A 6000-nucleotide genomic window follows, 5' to 3' on the forward strand; every position below is an offset into this window, starting at 1 on the left:
TTTTTGGGATGTATATATGGAAGTACAGTGATTGTAGTAACTCTAGTATATTGTGATGTATGATATGATGGTATATATATTTTCTACTGCTTAGGCTTCCGTTTTGTGCTCTGATGTATCCTTGGTACCTACAAGTCCAGGTGGTTTATGATCTGCTGAGTTGGAATATGTGACGTTGATTTTGTTATTATTATTATTTTTTAAAAATACGTGGAAATTAAGCAGGTCGTGACAAGCATATGTCCTTTTTTTGCGTGTTTTGTCCTCACTCACACACTTCCTGAGAAAACTTCCCAAAAGGTCACCCATCCCAAGATTAGTTTAAGCCAAGCACGTTTAACCGTGGAGTTCTTATGGGAAGGCTCTCGAAAAGAAAGGTGCACCTTGTTGATATGGGTAGTAACATCTAATCCTTTTAAGTATCTCTACCACGGGGTATCACATTCTCCCCCACTTATAGAACCCAACGTCCTCATTGCAAACCCACATTTCCAAACCTAGGCGATGTGAATCTTATCACACTTCCGGCTGGGTAATTGCTCTGATACCATTTTGTAACGCCCCAACCTGTATCTGTCAGGGAGCACTACGTCTCTCCTCCTCCACCTGGACTAGACAACAGGGGAGCGGACCTTATCGGACTAATGACTGACCCCATAGACGAACATGTGTTCTTTTCAGTGTGTTTTGTCCTCACTCACACATTTCCTAAGAAAACTTCCTAGAAGATCACTCATCCCAAGATTACTCCATGCCAAGCACGCTTAACTGTGGAGTTCTTATGGGAAGGCTCTTGAAAAGAAAGATGCACCTTGTTGATATGGGTAGTAACATCTAATTCTTTTAAGTCTTTCTTCCACGGGGTATCACAAAGAGAGGAGCTGTAAAACAGGAGTTAAGATCTCTGGTTTTTTAGAGCAGAAAGGCATAAGGCCAGGGTTTTTGGATTCTCGAAAGAGTATAGGGTTTCAGTGGGATGTAATACGAAGATCTGAACCGAGTTTTTCAGATTGTTCGCGGAAACAAAAAGGGAGAGAGGGTGTTTGACTTTAGGGATTCGAGAGGAAAAGGAAAAAGGAGAGTTTCCAAGAGAGAAAAGAGAGCTTCTGCGTGAAGATAGAGAGAAAGCGATTAAGAAAATGGTCCAAAAATGAAAAAATGGCTCTTATATGTCCAATTCTGAGGCCATAGGAATGCGACACATGCCGCACTGTCTACCACTCATTAAAGGGGCTATGAGGCCTTATCCCTGCCGTCCGAGTTGTGCTTATTTACAATGATTGAAATCCTGCTATGTCATTAATTCGAGTCACATAGAATCACCACCTGTAATGCCCCGACCCGCCATATGGGCCCAAGGCGCTGCTTTAGTGACGTCCATGTACCTGATACCATCTCATAACAATAAACATGCAGAGGAAGTAATGAAACATTCTCTATATATACATTACCAGAGTTCTAAGTTCTTTCATACATAAAGGTTTCCCAAACATCCATATTACAATCCAACCCAAAACCGAACAACTAGTTCTGTCCAACAACCATAATATATATCCATTAACTTACAACATAACTTACATACACATGAAATCACATAGATCTTCCCAAAAAGACTATTCTAACTTTCACCCCCCTGATGCTGCTAAGCACGATACCTGTTATTCCCTGAAAATATTATTTGTATATTGGGGTGAGACACTTCTCAGTAAGGGTGATCAAGTTAAAATTAGTGTGTGGGCAGCATGCATTAGTGTTTACAAAAAACATTCATTCTTCATATAACCGAAAATAATTGTCTTTACATCATATGTACTTATACAGTTGAAAATACTCGTTTTATTTTCCTGACATAAACAGTTCATTAATTACATAACATCATTTACATAAAATATACAGATATGCATAAAAGACACCTCCTAGGACTAACCGCCATGTATAAACCCTTGTGGTTAGGGTTGTGCTACCTGAAGGCTAGACTAAGCCTGGGGTGATCAACCCAGACAAAGTCAAACATACATTCGCATCTGACACTGCCCACGCCAAGCATCCGCAATTTCTTGCATGCTTCGATTGCCCTACCATGTCTTGAAAGTCCAAGCTTCCAGGTCAGGTACACCCTCTACCAAGACTAATCGACTAAAACCACCCACACCACTCTTGCAATATAGTGTGGGCGCACATGGCCACATATATAAATCCTAGCAACGGTACCGTGCTCATAACATAATGGTCCTCAAGGTTCCTAAAGCATATCGTGCAATTTAAGTAATAAAAAATCATATTTTATATTCATTTCATATAAAACCTGTCATTTAAAACCTTTAGCCATCGGCCATCATATAAAACTCTACTCACAGCCATTAAACATAATCCTGGCCCTCACGGCCGTAAACATTATCATGGCCCTCGTGGCCATAAACATAATCCTGTATTTTCATAAACAGTTCCAGTATTTCACAAACATTCATCATTTTGGTTACAAAGGAATGCATACATATCATTTGCCTGCCACACAATTTCCTATACTGTTAGAGTACCACTTTACCTAAAAGCTTAAACTGTTAGGTTTTGGGCCAACAATGTATATCAAGCTTTAACTCTCCCCCGCATGTGTAGCCCGACAACACATGGAGAGATAAACATATGATAAATAGCACCCATAATAAGGAATGCAATTTTTTTTTTTAAATTGCGGGCAACAAGACTAGAACCCAGGACCTCCTGGTAACTAGGCTCTAATACCATGTTAGATTACCACTTCACCTAAAAGCTTAACCTCCTGGTAATCAGACTCTGATACCATGTTAGATTACTACTTTACCTAAAAGGTTAAACTGTTAGGTTGTGGACCAACAATGTATATCAAGCTTTAACATGTACTTTGAATATAGCTTGTAGGTAACCAAGAAAATATAACATATACAGTTTAAAACATAAAACCTAGCTTCCCACCATTCGTTTATATTGAAAATATCATAACATATATCCTAGGTTTGAAAACGAATCCTTTAAACAGTTGGTTTTAGAAATCTCAACTGAAAACATAAATATACTTACGTCATAAACATTTCAAATGGTTCAATTTCATTAAAAAGTTGACTTAACTTAATCCCCTTACCTATTTTCCTGAAAACAACCTGAGACGCTCGAAAATCGAATCCTAACTTTTTCCCGAAATCAAGAATCTACTCCGCTAGGATTGTAGATGTTCGCTCCCTGGTCATCGTGGTAACTTTTGATTGACGATTCAGGTGACGAACGGCGAAGAAACCGAAGAGAGAGAGAGAGAGAGAGAGAGAGAGAGAGAGAGATTTAGCTTTCTTAATGAAGAAGCAAACAAAAATCCTATTTATAGACTCTTGACCCGGTCAAATTCATCACTGAAGTGGCACATTCTTCGACGAGCTACAGAAGGTCGTTCATCGACAAAAGAAGGGCTTCATTGATGAACCCTAAACTTGATATTTTTAGTCGTTATGAATTTCTTCATCGACGAGACTCTAAATTTTGGTGCTGAAACACCTAAGAGCCTTCGTCAACGAGAACCTGGACCTCATTTACGAAGCTTGTTGTTCTACTTTTGAAATATTCCTTTCTTATTTAATTTTCCTTATTTTTCTAGTTTGGGTCTCTACATCACCTTAATGGCCAACACGTAGCCTCCATATGTCATCCTAACACTCTCCTCTGCAGGCTTTACTAAGAATACGTAACGTGTTCTCAACTGGAGATGACACGTGGCTTGGCCTTTGACCCGGATCATTTCCCCATTTGAGTGGTTGACCCTCACTAAATTGGTTTGAACCAGTTCTCTTGTATTTCCTTATTTATTTTTCTTATTATATTATTTAAAAATTCAAAAAAAATATGAAAAATCACAAAAAATTCAAGAAAAATTCTAAAAAATATATATATTTTTGAGGTCATAAAATTGTTTTACACCTTTTCCATCCAGAAAAATAGAAAATGGTCCCCAAAACCTCCCAAATTTTTTTAAAAAATCTTATTTAATAGTTAGAAAAATTTTATAATTTTTAAATAAATCTGGGAGTTTATTTTCATAAAATATTTTCTCGATTTTTATCCCTATGATGTCAAAAAGGGCACGAGCTTCTTAAGCCTTACATGTCCTAGTTTTGAGGGATGTTTTACTATACTTTATACTTTGTAAATATTTGTGAGGTCTATTTATTTGCATGTACATTAATATTTTGTTTATTCACAAAGGAATAAAATAAAAAGACTATTAAATTTAGTTTGTAACGACCCCAAAAATAATATGCATGGAAGTGTAAAAAAATAAATAAAAATAATAATAAATTAAATAATTATTATTAATAATTAAATAATATTATATATATGTTAAGATTGAAGGATCAGGAAGAATCCTGATCCTTCTTTAGGAAATGAAATCAACCTTATTGACCCTATTGGTCATACCCGATTTTGATTATGACAAATACTTAGGTATTTAATGTCTATCAAATTTATGTGCAGGTTCATATTTGTAAGATTGCTTGATGGCATGAAAAGACTTAAAGACTAAAAGATCCAGAAGATTTATTCTTGTTGTAATTTATTTTATGCTCATTCGAGTCTGTAATAGCAATATAGGAAAAGGTCTGTAATAATCACTGCATATCATGCATGTTGATGCAATAAGCTCAAAAGATCTTAGAAAGACCTTAGGTCCTTACACATACACATAAGATAGTCCCCAAAATCACATATATTATCATGGGAATTAATTGAAGTAAAACTGGACTTATAGGGTAAAATCAGTGAGGCTTCGGATGATCGAGCCATTGTGTTCAAAACACTTCGGGCTACCGAATCATTGACCAGTCAAAGTGTTGACTTGGTTTCGGGCGACCGAACCAAAAAGAACACACCATTCTCGGCTAATCGAACCATGATTTTGACATTTCCCACCAACTCGGCAGCCTGAACTTCACGTTGAAAAATGTCTCAGGCTACTGAACACATGAGTTTGGTAAACCGAACTGTAGACCAGGAGACCAAACCATGGACAGAATGGAAATCGCCTTTGGTCAGCAAACTGAGCCATGATTCAAGCACCTGAACTTCAAAAATCAACTTTTTTCATTGTGTCTGTTCGGGCAATCGAATCGTGGATCAAGCGACCGAAACTCTCAAATTGTTTTAATTTTTACCGCAGTTAAGAAAGATTAAATGGGGATAATTTTCTTAAACAGTTTTAAAATAATTTTAATAATTACCCCTATGTCCCCAACGGTCAAAATTAAGTCTTTCTCTATACATAGGGGCTCATTTGCTTAGATTAGGAATTAATTAGCAGAAGAGATTAAGCAAAAATCCTAAGCCCTATTTTGCTATACAAACCTCATACACTCATATTCTACTACTCTCTTGAGAAATCAAATCTTTGTGAGTATTTATTGATTGTTCTAGTGTGCTAAAAACCCTTATTTGTATATTGCATTTGATTTTCGTTTGAGGGTTAAGTAAAGATTTTTTCCCTTGACTTTATTTAATAAACCTTTGGTTGGGAAAAATCTTAGAGCTAAGTGGGTCTTTGCATCAACAATGCAATACTCATTAGGGCTTGTATTTTTGTGTGCAAATGTAAGAACCAGAATCGTGATAATTGGGTTTAAATAAATAAGAGAGTGGCAAAATGGGAATTTGGCATATTTCGTCGACGAAGCCAGATTTTGTTGACGAAGCCTTTGTTCTTCTCGTCAACGAAATTCAGAGATTTGTTAACGAGGAGAAGTCGAGGAGTTTCAGATATCGAAAATATAAGGATTCGTTGATGAGGCCATCGATTCGTCGACGAGAACACCATTTCGTCGACGAAGTTGCCCGGGTCAAGGGGCTATAAATATCATTTTCCTTTACTTCCTCATTAAGTTACTTCAAAATCTCTCTCTTTCTAAACCTTTCCCTACTCTCTCTCTCTTTAGATTTCTTCGCCGATCATTGATGGAATCAAAACTCTGAAGTTACCACGAGGAT

Source organism: Malania oleifera, chromosome 12 (genome assembly GCF_029873635.1).
Source record: "Malania oleifera isolate guangnan ecotype guangnan chromosome 12, ASM2987363v1, whole genome shotgun sequence".
In the NCBI taxonomy this organism is placed as follows: domain Eukaryota; kingdom Viridiplantae; phylum Streptophyta; class Magnoliopsida; order Santalales; family Ximeniaceae; genus Malania; species Malania oleifera.